Source organism: Tachyglossus aculeatus, chromosome 7 (genome assembly GCF_015852505.1).
Source record: "Tachyglossus aculeatus isolate mTacAcu1 chromosome 7, mTacAcu1.pri, whole genome shotgun sequence".
Lineage (NCBI taxonomy): Eukaryota > Metazoa > Chordata > Mammalia > Monotremata > Tachyglossidae > Tachyglossus > Tachyglossus aculeatus.
The window spans coordinates 38,013,289-38,031,651 of record NC_052072.1 but is presented as its reverse complement, the minus strand read 5'-3'; the positions used below and the strand labels follow the sequence as shown (position 1 = coordinate 38,031,651).

Sequence of the window (18,363 nt, the reverse complement as noted above, 5' to 3'; positions counted from 1 at the left end):
TCCAGAGAGGAATGAGCAAAACAGGATGCCTTCAGGCCCTTTGATGTATAGTTTGGATGCAGGGGGCTTCTTTTAACCAAGTGAGCTTTTATTAGCTCTGTCTGTTTCACTTTTTGTCATCCTGAAGTCGTTCCACTTTTACTTAGCTAAACGCTCTCTAAAAGCAAGACTTGTCATTTAGAGGGAAGAAAATAGTCAAGGAAAGAGTAAGCAGTCATTCTCAGGAGCTAGGTGGCATCCCATCCCTTCCACTGTTCCTGGATCCTGAAATGACTAAAATTGATTCCTTAATAACCAATCAATCGTCTTTATTGGGCACTTACTTCACGCATGGCACAGAACCAAACCTTTACTCTTATTTTTAGCCTTAACCGGAAATCTAGCCCGTATGCTACCCATACTTGGGTTGCTGTTTTTTGACAACTGAGGAATTCTTTGGAAATGCTGATGAATGAAATTTGTAAATCATTAGACTTTAGATGTTTGGTTAAGATGGCTTTTTTCTCGGGTTTTTTTTTGTGTGTTTGTTTTTTAATGGCATTTTTTAAGTGCTTACTATGTGCCAGGCACTATACTAGGTGCTAGGGTAGACACAAGCTAATGAGATTGGACAAACTCCACGTGCCACTTGGGGCTCAAATTCTTAATCCCCATTTTACAGATGAGGGAACTGAGGTGCAGAGAAATTAAGTGACTTGCCTACAGTCACACGTCAAACAAGTGTGAGAAGCAGCATGGCTCAATGGAAAGAGCATGGGCTTTGGAGTCAGAGGTCATGGGTTCAAATCCCGGCTCTGCCAACTGTCAGCTGTGTGACTTTGGGCAAGTCACTTCACTTCTCTGTGCCTCCGTTACTTCATCTGTAAAATGGGGATCAAGACTGTGAGCCCCCAGTGGGACAACCTGATCACTCTGTACCTCCCCAGCGCTTAGAACAGTGCTTGGCACATAGTAAGCGCTTAGTAAATGCCATCATTATTATTATTAAGTGGCAGAGCCAATTATTAGAACCCAGGTCCTTCCAACTTCCAGGTTCTTGCTCTATCCACTAAGCTAAGCTATTCCTTGGTTTGTTAACCCTCATACACAATTCTCCCTTAGCTCCCTCTGAGACACCTCCCCCCTTACATCCCACCTGCACCCCATTTCAACACACACCTTCCCTCTTGTGACTCCAGACACTGGGAAACTACGGTATCCGATGTTTTCAAGGATAGCAACCTTGACTTCCTGTGCCACGCAAAATCTGCATTTAGAGTTCAGAGTTACATTTTTCAGTCATTCATTCATCTATTCGTATTTATTGAGCGTTTGCTGTGTGCAGAGCACTGTACTAAGCCTTTGGAAAGTACAATTCAGCAATAGAGACAATCCCTGCCCACATCGGGCTTACAGTCTAGAAGGGGGGAGACGTCAAAATAAATAGGCATATATCTACTCCAGTGCTTAGAATAGTGCTTGGCACATAGTAAGCGCTAAACAAATACCATTATTATTATTATTATTTATTATCAATATAAATCAATAGAATTATAGATATGTACACATCAAATCAATAGGCATCAACATAAATAGAATTATAGATATATACATATGAACATAAGTGCTGTAGGGCTGGGTGAAGCGGGGAAGGGCAAAGGGAGTGAGTCAAGGTGATGAAGAAGGGAGGGGGAACTGAGGAAAAAAGGGGCTTAGTCTGTCCTTTCCTTGGGACTCCAGAAGCCTTAGGCCTAAGAACGGCGGACGTGTTTACCTTGACTCTCCAGGTAAGCAGGCTCCTGGTTAGGTTTTCAAAACCATACGTCCAAGAGCAAAAACTAAGGCTGGACCACCACAACCACGCTTCTCCTTCCAAATTTATGGCCCCCAATCTACTAACTTCCCTCTAATGCCTGAAATGAGCAAGGGATCTCTGATGTGAGATGCATTTAAGGCGGCCATGCTTTCTAAATTCTATTTCCTAGGATTCTGTGAGTTAAAGCAAAGGCATGTCTGCCAAATAAATAGCCACAGAATAGCAATTATTTCACTAAAGGGATACACAGCTTGCAAAAACAACGTTTGAAAAAAGACCCAGATTATCCTGTTTCAGTTACAACAATGTACAAATAAAAGTCTGAATGCTTCGTCCGATTGGGTGAAACTTTAGTTCAATTAGGAACCAAGATGTCATTTAAAAAACAGAACTCTAAAACTAAATTCCAAATTCAAAACAATTGAATTTTTGATTAACCAGTATTTATGTCCTCATCTGTCTAGTCTGTTTCCTTTTTCCTTTACATTCTCAATTTCCTCTTTCTATTACCAGCTGTTCCCCCAACTTCCAATTTTTCCTTTTCACTGGATGGTTTGCTCCCTGGGGGCAGGGATCATGTCTACCAACTCTACTGTACCTTTTCAAGCACTCAATACAGTGCTGCACACATAGTAAGTGTTCAGTAAATACCACTGATTGATTGTGACTTCCCCTTGTCCCAGCACAAGTCTACTGGTCCATTCTTTTTTTTTTCTCCCTTAATGGTATTTGTTTAGCACTTATTATGTACCAGGCACTGTACTAAGCACTGGGGTAGATACAAGCTAATCAAGTTGGACAGGGTAGATACAAGCTTGTCAAGTTGGACACAGTCCATGTACCTCATGGGACTCACAGTCTTAGTCTCCATTTTATTCATTCATTCACTCAATTGTATTTATTGAGCGCTTACTGTGTGCAGAGCACTGTACTAAGCACTTGGGCAGTACAAGTCGGTAACATTTTACAGCTGAGGCAACTGAGGAACAGAGAAGTGACCTGCCCAAAGGCACACGGTAGACAAGTGGCAGAGCTGGGATTAGATCCCAAGTCATCTGACTCCCAAGACCGTGCTCTTTCCACTAGGCCACCCAGCTTCCATTGATTGACTGGCTATTGATGCCACTGATTGATTGGTTATCGCGGATGAGAAGCTTCAGAAAATGCCCATTAAATCTTTAAGTTGCCGTTGTTACATAAAATAATGAAAATTACCCAGGCAGACCCATTTGGAACTAAAACAGACTCAGGAGAGGAAATCCAAGGCAACTTTGACAGCTGGTACCTGGGAAGGATTTGTGAAGTCAGGTGGCAGGAAGGAGATTGCCAGCTAAGAGACTTTGTCACTGACACACGGACCATTTGTGTCAGCTCGATCCAGACTAGATTATTGAACCGGTGGCCCAAAACCTACATCATCGATGAGTGTCGGATCACATGAAAACAGCAGCTGGAGAAGGGGTGGTGTTTTCAACGTGTGTAGAATCAGTGAGTTGTGGAGGAGGCAACTAAAGGAATGGGCGTAGATTAGATCACAGTGTGAAGTGTGCGACTGTGTAATCAGAGGGCTAGTAGGCTATGTTTGAAACTTAAAACTCAGCTTTGCATGAAAAACTATTTTATTTCAAGGAAACTGCACCATGAAATAAATATTCATTCAATCATATCTGTTGAGCGCTTACTGCACGCAAAGCACTGTACTAAGCGTTTGGGAGAATACAAAATAATGACAGACCCATTCCAGCCTACAGCGAGCTCAAATATTAATTATTTAATATACACAGAGCACTGTACTAAGTGCTGGAGTAGCTACTCATGATCCCTCCTCATTAGGAGCTCAGAGTCTCAGAGCTAAGAGAAGCAGCTTAGCTCAGTGGAAAGAGCATGGGCTTTGGAGTCAGAGGTCATGGGTTCGAATGCCGGCTCTGCCATATGTCTGCTGTGTGACTTTGGACAAGTCACTTAACTTCTCTGAGTCTCAGTTACCTCATCTGTAAAATGGAGATGAAGAGTGTGAGCCCCACGTGGGACAACCTGATCACCTTGTATCCCCCCCAGCGCTTAGAACAGTGCTTTGCACATAGTAAGCACTTCTAGACTGTGAGCCCACTGTTGGGTAGGGACTGTCTCTATATGTTGCCAACTTATACTTCCCAAGCGCTTAGTACAGTGCTGTGCACACAGTAAGCACTCAATAAATATGATTGATTGATTGATTAATCATTATTATTATTATTATTATAGTCTAGATGGAGAGACAGATAGTAAAATTAAATACAGTTATTGCGGTCAGGGATCATGTCTCCCAACTCTAATGTACTGTAGTTTCCAAAGTCCTTAGTACAGTGCTCTGCACAGAGTAAGCGCTCAATACATATCACTGAATGAATGAATATAGTGTTCTACACATAGTAAGTGCTCAATAAATACTACTGCTTGATTCAGAAAAGCCGCATGGCTCAGTGGAAAGAGCACAGGTTTGGGAGTCAGAGGACATGGGTTCTAATCCCAGCTCCGCCACTTGTTTGCTATGTGACTTTGGGCAAGCCATTTGACTTCTCTGGGCCTCAGTTACCTCATCTATAAAATGGGGATGAAGACCGTGAGCCCCCCATGGGGCAACCTGACTTCCTTGTATCTACCCCAGTGCTTAGAACAGTGCTAGGCACGTAGTAGGCACTTAACAAATACGATCATCATTATTATTATTACTGACTGGGAAATGGAATAATGGGCACCACGAATGGGTAGCCAGGACTCTGCTTTTATCTGCCCAGTCTGGTTTTCAGCTGGTCGGTCCCCTGCCTGCTAGAGATACATGACCGACATTTTCATTTTCAGCATTTTTTTTATGGCATTTGTTAAGTGCTTACTATGTTCTAGAAACTGTACTAAGCGCTGAGGTAGGTACAAGATAAATCAGGTTGGACACAGTTCCTGTCCCACCCGGGGCTCACAGTCTTAATCCCTCTTTTACAGATGAGGGAATGGAGGCACAGAGAAGTGAAGCGACTAGCCCAAGGTCACGCAGCAGATGAATGGCAGAGCTGGGATGAATATCCAAGTCCCTCTGGCTCCCAGCCCCGTTTCCACGATTCAGGTGCTATGGTTGCGTTCAGAGGGAATTTGGGAGTAGAAGGCAACAAGTGAGGGTGAGGGAGTGTGTCTATTATTTTGTACTCTCCAAAGCGCTTAGTACAGTGCTCTGCACACAGTAAGCGTTCAATAAATATGACTGACTGACTGAATGAATGACAGGACCAAATGCCATTAAAAAATAAAAACAATTACATGAGCTGTTGCGGTGTGACTAGAAATCGTGGCAGGAGATTGCAAAAGCAGACGCTTGTTCTGCTGCCTGTGATCTGCACAAGGGTGGGCAGGACATCACGTTACAGTGCATGCTGAAGTGACATCACATGCTCTTTTGGATCCACTATTCGACGTCAAGGTCACTAGCGTCCACCTGCCCATCACCCTCAGCACCATGGTCCTCCCCTAGTTTGTTTAGACTTGCTTAGAACAAGTCTACGCCCAATGAATATCCCACGCCAGTAATGAATACATTTTTATCATCCACTGAAATTGCTATTCCCTACACAAAACTGGATCCTTACTCACATTCTAACAGCTTTTGGGAGAGGATGCTAGTTTTTCCTTCTTGCAAAAAGCAATTTTTTGTTCCTGTGGATGCTTACTAAAAAGACAGCCACTTCGGCAAGAATAACGGTTTTCTCCACGGACCCGCGCCCTGGGCCAGCTCATAAAGCGAATGCCTCATGAAATAAATAAATAAATAGAGTAATAAATATGAATAGATATGTACAAGTAAAATAAATACATATTTATACATATATAAAATAAATACATATTTATACATATTTATTACTCTATTTATTTTACTTGTACATATCTATTCTATTTTATTTTGTAGTATGTTTGGTTTTGTCTCCCCCTTTGAGACTGTGAGCCTACTGTTGGGTAGGGACTGTCTCTTTGTGTTGCCAATTTGTACTTCCCAAGCGCTTAGTACAGTGCTCTGCACACAGTAAGCGCTCAATAAATACGATTGATGATGATGATGATGATGATGAAAGAACTGAGCTAATCAGCTCTACTAATGGACGGTGCCCTGAATTCACAGGTTTCTGTCTTTGGTCAATCACGGGGGATTAAGCTACTCCCTGGGAGTCACAACTGGGAAGTCAGCGAGTTGGGCTCAACAGCCATCAGTCAATCTACCAGTCAGTGGTATTTATTGAGCGCTTACTGTGTGCAGAGCACTGAACTGAGCGTTTGGGAGAGTACCACAGAGAGAGATATGTTCCCTGCCCACAAGGAGCTTACAGTCTCATGGGGATCTGACTCATCCACAATGGCAGAACTGTTAGTGTCCCGCAGAGAAGGAGAAAAACTTTCAAACAGTATCATTGTGGGGCGTTGGGGTACTGGGGTCCCACTTTGAATTCCTCAAAGCTACAGAGAACCTTGACCTGAAGGGAATGTGTCTGTTTATGTATATATGCTTGTACATATTTTTTTACTCTATTTATTTATTTATTTAATTTATTTGTACATATCTATTCTATTTATTTTATTTTGTTAGTATGTTTGGTTTTGTTCTCTGTCTCCCCCTTTTAGACTGTGAGCCCACTGTTGGGTAGGGACTGTCTCTATATGTTGCCAATTTGTACTTCCCAAGCGCTTAGTACAGTGCTCTGCACATAGTAAGCGCTCAATAAATACGATTGATGATGATGATGATGTTTACTGTTGTACTGTACTCTCCCAAGCGCTCAGTATAGTGCTTTGCACACAGTAAGCACTCAATAAATACAAATGAATGCTGGTTTGGAAACACACCTTCCCTCTCTTCAGGGAATTTAAAGACATCTTGAAATGGAGGCCAAATGTTTGGTTTTGCTTTTTGCTTAATGCATGTGCAGGGATATAATTTCAAAGGATTAATAAGAATTGCTCTTTCAAGTAAGGAGTTGTCTCGTGCCCCGCTAAACACATGGCCTGCCCCATGATATCACTCTACGATCCACAGCACCTGGATAATAACTAAATTTAGGAGAAGACTGGGATGTGGAAAATGTTCAGGTTCGGTTATGCTTAACAAATCTGGCTCTTCTGCAGGACCCAGACACATTGATCATTTCCAAACACAATTCAGCATCTCCTCCTTACTTGGCTACTCGCTGGCATACAGCAAGGCTGCTGAAACATTTGCGCCCGACTGCTATTAAATCCTATCAAAATTCCACTCAGACGGAGCTAGTCACAGTTAATTCAGTCCTTTCAACGCGCTGCTTGTCACAGACGGCCCTCTTGAACAAATTTGGCAGTAAATCAACCACGTTATTTATTCTCCCAGGGATGATGCCTCTGAAGATCTTTCCCGCTTCCTCGGATGCAAACTACGTTCTGTGAATTTGGATATTTTGTGCGTCTGGATGGTGTATTCAGCAAAAGAGACCAAAATGAGGCTGCGGGGTCCAGTTTTAAGCCCAGGGATTGTGGACCAACGCTTCCACTTCAACCTGACCCTTCCAAGAATCAGTCCCCTTCCAGAGGCTGAGTGTCCAGCCTCCCCTGGGGATGTCTACCTAGTCTTGTTACAGGAAAATCTCAATGGATGAGAAAAAGATTTGGTTTTACGTTTCCCGCCAATTGCGTTGCGCACAATGTGAATTTCAGGGGGTAGGGGGACTACCTTCTAAGTGTCGCACCTGGAAAGTTTCCAGTCCTCTACCAGTCTCGGCTACGGGAGAGAGAGCCAAACAGAGGTATACCCATTCCATTCTTGCTTGGCCCGTGGCTAGCGAGTGGCAGGCAATCTGCTACAAGTCAAAACTCACCTGTGCTGGGCAGCAGCGGCCTGGGAGACAGTCGAGGGCAGACGCTCAAGTTTAGTGAGCAGAAAAAGGCAATTTTAAACCATTTCCATATTTTGACCAAGAAAACTCTATAGATACACTATGGGAACGATTGCAGGTGGAGCGCGGGGCGTTCCATGGGCATTCGATGCGTCCATGGAATCACTATGGTCGGAGAAGATTTGACAGCATAAAACAAGACAAGCAGGAATACCATGTCAAACCCTAGCTGAGCATAATACTGGAGAAGCAGCGTGGTTCAGTGGAAGGAGCCTGGGCTTTGGAGTCAGAGGTCATGGGTTCAAATCCCGGCTCCACCACTTATCAGCTGTGTGACTTTGGGCAAGTCACTTAACTTCTCTGGGCCTCAGTTACCTCATCTGTAAAATGGGGATGAAGACTGTGAGCCCCCCGTGGGACAACCTGATCACCTTGTTAACTTCCCCAGTGCTTAGAACAGTGCTTTGCACATAGTAAGCGCTTAATAAATGCTACCATTATTATTATTATTATTATTATTATTATTATTATTATACAGTATCTGGCTCCCATTTTCTGAGCTGGTTCCTTCCCAGAGACAAAATGATCCTAATAATAATAATAATAATAAAAATAATAATAATGGTATTTGTTAAATGCTCACTGTGTGCCAAGTACTGTTCTAATAACTAGGGTAGATACAAGATGATCAGGTTGGACACGGTTTCTGTCCCACATGGGGCTCAGAGTTTTAACTGCCATTTTACGGATGAGGTAAATGAGGTCCAGGGAAGTGAAATGACTTGTCCAAGGTCACCCAGCAGACAAGTGACAGAGCTGGAGCTTTGCACACAGTAAGCACTCAATAAGTATGATTGAATGAGTGAATGAATGGGATTAGACAAAGTGGGAGACTCTTATAAAACTGACAATCAAAAAGGCCCCTGCTACTAGTCAAATCTTTGTATCTTGTCTTGTCTTATGCTACCGAATCTTTTCCAACCCATAGTGATACCACGGATGCATCTCTTCCAGAACACCCTGCTCTCCATCGGCAATTGTTCTGGTAGTGTATCCATAGACTTCTCTTGGTCAAAATACGTGAAGTGGTTTACCATTGCCTCCTTGTGCGCAGTAAACTCAAGCCTCTGCCCTCGTCTCTCTTCCAAGCTGCTGCTGCCCAGCACAGGTGAGTTTTGACTTGTAGCAGATTGCCTTCCCCTTACTAGCCACTGCCCAAGCTAGGAAGGGAATGGATATAACTCTGCTTGATTCTCCCTTCCCTAGCGGAGACTGGTAGAGTACTGGAAACTCTCCAGGTGTGAACCTGAGAGGGGACACTGTATGGTAAGCACAGTTAATCATGTTTACCCCCAACTCACTGAAAGGATGAGATTGTTTATAGTGCAGATAACACATGGACCCTGTTTTTTTGGCCCTCCCTCCATGAGCTAGCGGGAATCCGCTGTGGGCAGGGATTGTCTCTATTTGTTGCCGAATTGTACTTCCCAAGCACTTAGTATAGTGTTCTGCACACTCTGCTCATCTCCCACTAAAGAGAGTGAGGTCAAGATTCAGTTCATCTGAACTGATCATCAGTTCTGCCTAGCAGCCCAACTGCACAAGGATGGAAAATTTGGTATGGCTGTGAACATTTTTCGAGAATGTGGGATATCAGATTGCCAATTTGAATCAATCAATCCACCAATGATATTTACTGAGAGCTTACTGGGAAAAGAGTACCGTACTAACCATTTGGGAAAATAAAGTACCGGAGAGTTGATAGAAAAGTTCCCTGACCAGCTTGGCCTAGTGGATTTAGCACAGACCTGAGAGTAAGAAAGATCTAATCCCACCTCCGCCACTTGTCTGCTGTGTGAATTTGGGCAAGTCGCTTCACTTCTCTGTGCCTCAGTTCTCTCCTATGTAAAAAGACTGTGAACCCCATGTGGGACAGGGACTGTGTCCAAACTGATTAGCTTGCAATAATAATAATAATAATGATGATGGTATTTGTTAAGCATTTATTATGTGCCAAGCACCATTCTAAGCCCTGAGATGGATACAAGGTGATCAGGTTGTCCCACTTGGGGCTCACAGTCTTCATCCCCACTTTACAGATGAGGTAACTGAGGCACAGAGAAGTGAAGTGACTTGCCCAAAGTCACACAGCTGATAGTTGGCAGAGCTGAATTAGAACCCACGACCTCTGACTCCCAAGCCTGGGCTCTATCCAATGAGCCACGCTGCTTCTCAATGCTGTATCCACCCCAGAGTTACAACAGTGGCTAGCACACAGTAAGTGCTTAACAAATACCATTATTATTATTATTATTATTGTTATTCTAGTGGGGGAGGCAGGCACTAAAACAAATTTCAGACAAGGGTAGTGGCGGAATATAAGGATATGAACCTAAGTGTTGTGGGGTTAGGGGTAGGATGAGGTTAGGGGTAAAAGCAGCGTGGCTCAGTGGAAAGAGCCCGGGCTTGGGAGTCAGAGGTCATGGGTTCTAATCCCAGCTCTGCCACTTGTCAGCTGTGTGACTTTGGGCAAGTCACCTCACTTCTCTGTGCTTCAGTTACCTCATCTGTAAAATGGGGATGAAGACTGTGAGCCCCCCGTGGGACAACCTGATCACCTTGTATCCACCCCAGGGCTTAGAACAGTGCTTTGCACATTGTAAGCACTTATCAAATACCATCATTATTATTATCAATATGCTTATGGGCTAAAAGCAATGAGGTGATGTAACAAGGAAAGCTAGACTTCTAATTTGTTGCAATGTGGAGCCTTTGTCTTGGCCTAAATCACCTTCAGTTTTCAAAGCGGGCGATCACACAAATCCACACACACCACGGAGGGTTCGACAGACAGATAACCAACAGGGGGAAAAGTCAGAGCACTCAGACTGCCTCTCATTATCCAACTTGATTCAGGGATAATTCAAAGTCACTTGAATATTTCAGTTATCAGTGTGTAGGCTGCCAAAATGAAGCTCAAGGCGATCATTATCGCTGTTTGTTTACGGAGGAAATTATGTCTTGGCTTGAGAGAGTTCTTCCTCCTAGAATTTCCTCCACCACCTCCCCTGCCCCCAGTTTCCAACCCTCGATTGGCTTTGCTCCCCAATTCCAGCCCGCGAGCCAGCCGCCCCAATGTCTCTTGTCTTTAGGTTCAGCTTCTGTTATTACTTTGGCAGACCCATCATCTGCTCAAACACAAGTCTCTGAGAATAAGCAATAGTATCTACAGCTAGTAGCTGTCACTGCAGCAGGAGCAAAATCATGGCAGGAAAAATGAAATTCAAGACAAAACCATCTGTGGCTGACAGACAGTCAGTCAGTCAGTCCATCAATCACATTTATTGAGTGCATACTGTGTGCAGAGCTCTACTAAGTGAACACAGTAAGTGCTCAATAAATATGATTGAATGAATGAAGTGCTAGGGAGAGCACAAGATGAAAATAAACAAACACGGTCCCTGCCCATAACAAGCTTACAATCTGGAGGGGAGACAGACATTATTATAAATAAGTAAATGGCAGATATGCCATGGGGCTGGGAGGGGGGATAAATAATGGGAGCAACACAGGGTAACACAGAAGGGAGTGGGAAAAGAGGAAAGGAGGGTTTAGTCAGGGAAAGGCCTCTTCGAGGAGATGTGCCTTTAATAAAGCTTTGAAGTGGGGGAGAGTCATTGTCTGTCAGATTTGAGAAGGGAGGTCGTTTCAGGCCAGAGGCAGGAGATAGGCGAGAGGTCCGCAATGAGATTGACAGGATTGGTACAATGAGAAGGGTGGCATTAGAGGAGTGAAGTGTGAGGGCTGGGTTGTAATAAGAGAGCGGTGAGGTAGGAGGGGGGCAAGATGATTGAGTGATTTAAAGCCAATGGTGAGGAGTTTCTGTTTGATGCGGAGGTGGATGGACAACCACTGGATTTTCTTGAGGAGCAGGGTGACATGGCCTGAGTGTTTTTATAGAAAAATGATCCAGGCAGCAGAGTGAAGTATGGACTGGAGTGGGGAGAGACAGGAGGCAGGGAGGTCAGCAAGGAGGATGATGCAGTAATCAAGGCAGGATGGGAGAAGTGCTTGGACTAACATGGTTAGCAGTTTGGATGGAGAGGAAAGACAGAGGAGAAGACTGGCCTCCCTTCAAGGGATTGCAGGGTCTAGAACCAGAGCCAACTAACCGTGCCCTGTAAAAAGCAAAAGGCAAAATGGTGTAAGCCCCATTACTAGAGACCAATCTCCAGGTCCCCCTTTGGAAAGCAGCGGGTCTCACTGGAAAGGGTCCAGTCTTGCCTCCTCAACGGGCTGGCTATGAGACCTTGGGCCAGTCACTTAACGTCTCTTGGCCTCAGATTTTCATTTATAAAATTGGGGATACCTGTTTTCTCTCTACCCCAGACTGTGAGCTCCATGTGGAACAAAGGACTACGTCTGATCTCATTATTATGTATCTCCCAGTGCTTACCTTTGAGTAAGCGCTTAGCAAGTATTGCTATTATTACTATTACTGTTAAAGGGGCATGCCACTCTGCCCCAGGGAAACAGAAGGTAGTATCTGATTGGCAGGAACAAGGCCTGATGCATTCTGAGCACACGGCAGCAATGGACCCATCAGGGATTAGCTGGACTGAATCTGACCCAGTCCTGAAACTGCGGAGAGGCGGCTGGATCACCTCCCAGCTGCACTACCGTTAGGGATCACACCTGCCCCAAAGAAACTCTCCGCCAACATCAACACTGTTCACAGAGCACCTCTTCTGTCTGCGGAATCCAGTACCGGGCACCTGGGAACTAACAACAGCGGAAAAAGTCCTGGCACTTGGGAACTAATAACAGTGGAAAAAGTCCTGACCTCAGTCCAGAAGGAGCTCACAAGCTAATGGGATCAGAGGGGACAGGGAGGATGGGAGAGACATGGAGCTCACCTCCTCACACTGCCTGGACAAGATTTAGGACACCCACAAAAGATTCGCAGTCCCCAAGAGACCCTACTTCCCCTTGCCCTCTGCTGCATGCTCCTGATGTCTGGTGTGAGAATGTGTCTGCTTATTGTTATAATGTACTCTTCCAAGCGCTTAGTACAGTGCTCTGCACACCATAAGCGCTCAATAAATACAACTGAATGAACCAGCTTCTCCTACTTCGGAAACTTAATAATAATAATAATAATAATGGAATTTATTAAGTGCTTACTATGTGCAAAGCACTGTTCTAAGCACTGGGGAGGTTACAAGGTGATCAGCTTGTCCCAAAGGGGGCTCACAGTCTTAATCCCCATTTTACAGATGAGGTAACTGAGGCACAGAGGAGTTAAGGGACAAATGGGGTCATGGGTGCAAATCCTAGCTCTGCCAATTGTCAGCTGTGTGACTTTGGGCAATACAGATGAGGTAACTGAGGCACAGAGAAGTGAAGTGACTTGCCCAAAGTCACACAGCTGACAATTGGCAGAGCCGGGATTTGCACCCATGACCTCTGACTCTAAAGACCGGGCTCTTTCCACTGACACTTCACTTCCCAGGAAGACACCCAGAGTCCTCTGAAGGTCGCTCGGTGAACTCTCTGACCTGATGTGTCTTCCTCCGCTGGTTGAGTGACTAAGCGGCAGAAGCAACTAAACAGTTTTAAAAAAAAACAACAACAGTTTTTAAAATGATAGCATATGGCAACTGCAGAATATAGGGCGCAGTTCTTGCCAGTTTACTTGTTTGGTTTGGTTTTGTTGTCCGTCTCCCCCCTTCTAGACTGCGAATCCATTGTTGGGTAGGGATTGTCTCTGTTGCTGAATTGTACTCTCCAAGCACCTAGTATAGTACTCTGCACAAAGCGCTCAATAAATACGATTGAATGAATGAATCTGTGAACAGTGGAGCCAATGCAGCTGTTCAAAACATCTGCCTGCTTACTCCAGTGGTCTGGAACATGATAGTGAATCCTGAAACCCCAGGGCCTGATTAAGGCTACAAAAACAATCAAGGAAAATGGTGGGACGTATTAGACTTCAGATAAATCCTCTCTGAGGACAAATTCACACTCTCCTGCCTTCCCTCATGAACCTCATGAGGTCCTAATCCCGGCTCCGCCGCTTGTCTGCTGTGAGGCCTTGGGGAAGTCACTTCCCTTCTTTGTGCCTCAGCTACCCCATCTATAAAATGGGTTTCAGACGGTGAGCCCCACATGGGCAGGGAATGTGTCTGCTTGTTGTTGTACTCTCAATCAATCAATCAATCGTATTTATTGAGCGCTTACTGTGTGCAGAGCACTGTACTAAGCGCTTGGGAAGTACAAGTTGGCAACATATAGAGACGGTCCCTACCCAACAGTGGGCTCATGGTCTAGAAGGGGGAGACAGAAAACAAAACAAAACATATTAACAAAATAAAATAAATAGAATAGATATGTACAAGTAAAATAGAGTAATAAATACGTGCAAACATATATACAGTGCTTGGCACATAGTAAGCACTCCACAAATATGACTGAATGAATGAATGGGGGACATGGACTGTCCGACCTGATTAACTTATATCTACCCCAGAGTTTAGTATAGTGCCCGGCACATAGTAAGCACTAACAAATACCATTTAAAAAAGCACCTTTGTGGGTCCCAATTTGGTGATAAGATCTCCAAGACAAAGGGTTGCCAGAGAGTTGACCAGGGACCAAGGGTGACTTCTTCCATGGATTGGTGACTTTTCCCATGGGTTCTAATCATGGGATAATAGATAGAGCATGGATCTCGGATTTAGAAAGTCATGGGTTCTAATCTCAGCTCGGCCACTTGTCTGCTGTGTGACCCTGGGCAAGTCCCTTCACTTCGCTGGGCCTCAGTTACCTCATCTGTAACACGGTGATAGGGACTGTGTCCAACCCGATTTGCCTGTATCCAGTGCTTAGTACAGTGCCTGGAACACAGTAAGTGCTTAACAAATACAATTATTATTATTATTAATCACTTATCTGGTGTATGATCTTGGGCACTTCTTTGAGCCTCAGATACCTCACCTAAAATGGGGATTAAATACTGTGAGCGCCAGGTGGGACATGGACTGTGTCCAACCTGATTATCTGGGATCTACCCTTGCACTTAGTACAGTGCCTGGCACATAGAAAGCACTTAAATACAATTAAAAAAAACCAAAACAAAACCAAAAAACCCAATTTTTTTGTGGACAGTGGATTGTTAGGGGAAATTGGAGAACTCTCCATAGGAGCTGCTGAAAAGAAAATGATTCACCATGTCAAACCTCCCAGGGATTCTGTTTTGAAAATCAAAATGAGCTCAAACGATAAATGCCTGAAAAAGATCTATATCCTCCTTAAACCAGATTCCTGCTTCATGATACGACCCAGCGGCTGACAGGATTAGAACCGCTGCCACTATGGAGAGTTGTAGACCACCATCGGTTGCCTGCCACGCTGCCCGAGAAGAAGAATCCACCGATCTGCTCAACAAAGCTTTCATTCTAAAGCCCCGCAGGATATCAGTGGGTGGACAAAGCGAAAAGACCGATGCAGAGTCCGGCTCCCTCCCTCTCCATCCCCCCCATCTTACCTCCTTCCCTTCCCCACAGCACCTGTAAATATGTATATATGTTTGTACATATTTATTACTCTATTTATTTATTTATTTTACTTGTACATATCTATTCTATTTATTTTATTTTGTTAGTATGTTTGGTTTTGTTCTCTGTCTCCCCCTTTTAGACTGTGAGCCCACTGTTGGGTAGGGACTGTCTCTATATGTTGCCAATTTGTACTTCCCAAGCGCTTAGTACAGTGCTCTGCACATAGTAAGCGCTCAATAAATACGATTGATGATGATGACGATATGAAAACGGCAGCATCGTATTCTGCCCAGTGCCCGAACCTCAAAAAATCACAACTCTGTCCAATTCGGATGCCCACCAACTCAAAACACACCAGGCCACACTTAGGACTCAGAAGGAGTCAGAAGGACCTGGGTTCCACACGCAGCAGCACTACTTGTCCGCTGTGTGACCTAGGACAGGTCACATCTCTGGGCCTCACTTTCCTCATCTGTAAAATGGGGATGAAGACTGTGAGCCCCATGTGGGACGTGGACTGCATCCAACTTGACTAGTTTGTAACTACCCCAGAGATACAGTAAGCGCTTAACAAATACCTTAAAAAAAAAGTGTGGCACTGGGTTAAAGACTTTGTGAAAGTTTCACGCTCACAGCAAAATACTTGTCGAAGAAAAACATGAGCGTGCATTGTTCTAGAATGAATCAACTGAGTGGGACACAGGCCGGTGCCATCCTGTTTTGCTGCTTCAAATTTTTCTCCCCGGTCCTGGCTCTGCAGGATATGAATGCAGGCTGAAAGTGGTTTCCTCCTTTTTTTTAGAAAAAAAAAAAACCCCAACAAATTACATTTCTCATGCTTATTTATTAGTACCAGTTCCGTACTGAGGTGCAGAAACGAGTTGGCTGGAATTGTGCAGGAAAGGAAAATATTTGACACCTTTAAACCTAGTCCCTAAGTGGGAAGAAAGAAGGTGGAGAAATGCAGTGCAGAAAACAGCTGGATACTCTGAGAATGATTTGGCCAGGAAATGTAAGAAAGGAAATGAGGAAACCTTTCATTTGAGGTTTTCAGGTCACAGTTTCTCTTGTGGGTTGGCAAACGGGGCTCTAATCCAGTCAATCGTACGTGTTTTGTTGTCTGTCTCCCCCTTCTAGACTGTGAGCCCGTTGTTGGGTAGGGACTGTCTCTATATGTTGCTGACTTGTACTTCCCATGCGCTTAGTACAGTGCTTTGCACACAGTAAGCGCTCAATAAATACGATTGAATGAATGAATGAATGAATTGAGCACTTACTGTGTGCAGAGCACTGTACTAACAGCTTGGGAGAGTATAAAGCAAGGGTAAAACTGACACATGCCCTAGCCACAGCAAGCTTAGTCTAGAGGCTGCAACCACCCTAACTGCACGACACAGGCGCGGGAAGGATTGTTTTGGTGAGTTGGGGGCGGCAGGAGGGGCAGGTGGGAGATTTAACCTGTAAAACCCCAAGGCCGCCGCAAAAAATGGAGGCTGTTAGAAGTACTGATGTCACTTTGTTTTTAATAATAATAATAATGGCATTTTATTAAGCGATTACTATGTGCAAGGCACTGTTCTAAGCGCTGGGGAGGCTACAGAGTGATCAGGTTGTCCCATGGAGGGCTCACAGTCAATCCCCATTTTCCAGATGAGGTAACTGAGGCCCGGAGAAGTGAAGTGACTTGCCCAAAGTCACACAGCTGACAATTGGCAGAGCCGGGATAAAAATTAAAAAATAATAATAATAATAATGGCATTTGTTAAGTGCTTACCATGTGTAAAGCACTGTTCTAAGTGCTGGGGTGGTTACAAGGTGATCAGGTTGTCTGGCAGGGGGCTCACAGTTTTAATCCCCATTTTACAGATGAGGTAACTGAGGCCCAGAGAAGTTAAGTGACTTGCCCAAAGTCACACAGCTGACAACTGGCGGAGCCAGGATTTTAACCCATAACCACTGACTCCAAAGCCCGTGCTCTTTCCACTGAGCCACGCGGCTTCTCTTACAAATATCATCTCAAGGGAAATGGGAGACTATATTAGAGAAGCAGCGGGGCTCAGTGGAAAGAGCATGGGCTTTGGAGTCAGAGGTCACGAGTTCAAACCCCGGCTCCGCCAATTGTCAGCTGTGTGACTATGGGCAAGTCACTTCACTTCTCTGGGCCTCAGTTCCCTCATCTGTAAAATGGGGATTAAGACTGTGAGCCCCCCGTGGGACAACCTGATCACCTTGTAACCTCCCCAGCGCTTAGAACAGTGCTTTGCACAGAGTAAGCGCTTAATAAATGCTATTATAAAAAAAAAGGGAAGCTGCATGGTCTAGGGGAAAGAGCATGGGCCCAGGAGGCATAGGGACTGGGTTCTAATCCCAGCTCCGCCACTTGCCTGCTGTGTGATCTTGGGCCAGTCACTTCTCTATGTCTGTTTTCTCATCTGTAAAATGGGGATTCAATGGTTTTCCTCCCCCCTACTTAGCCGGTGAGCCCTATGAGGGACAGGGACTGGGCCGACCTGCAGCGTGGCTCAGTGGAAAGAGCACAGGCTTTGAAGTCAGAGGTCATGGGTTCAAATCCCAGCTCCTCCAATTGTCAGCTGTGAGACTTTGAGCAAGTCACTTCACTTATCTGAGCCTCAGTTACCTCATCTGAAAAATGGGGATTAAAACTGTGAGCCCCACGTGGGACAACCTGATCACCTTGTATCCTCTCCAGCACTTAGGACAGTGCTTTGCACATAGTAAGCACTTAATAAATGCCATCATTATTATTATTATGACCTCGTATCTCTCCCAGCTCTTAGTGCAGAGCTTGACAAATCACGAACGTAACAAATACCACTATAAATTATATAATTTATATAATATTATATAATATAAATTATTATATTTGGAGACCCTTCAATTACAAGGCATTCCCTGGTGAATACAGCTTGTCTCTAGGCTGTAAGCTTGTTGTGGGCAGGGAATGTATCTGTTTATTGTAATACTGTACTCCTCCAAGGGCTTAGTACAGTGCTTTTCACATAGTATGTGCTCAGTAAATACAATTGAATGAACCTGGTCTCCTACAATAGGATTTTCATTCATTCATTCAATCGTATTTATTGAGTGCTTACTGTGTGCAGGATGG

The 18,363-nt window shown here is 44.4% G+C and overlaps 1 protein-coding gene and 1 non-coding gene across 2 annotated transcripts in view; both read right to left on the bottom strand.

Moving 5' to 3' along the window:
- The window catches only part of XXYLT1 (xyloside xylosyltransferase 1), a 233,548-nt gene that overhangs the window by 87,461 nt on the left and 127,724 nt on the right, over positions 1-18,363 (bottom strand). The window lies entirely within an intron of this gene.
- On the bottom strand, positions 8,856-8,993 carry LOC119931142. The gene has a single exon (XR_005452000.1). It is a non-coding gene; the product is annotated as a small nucleolar RNA SNORA7 (small nucleolar RNA).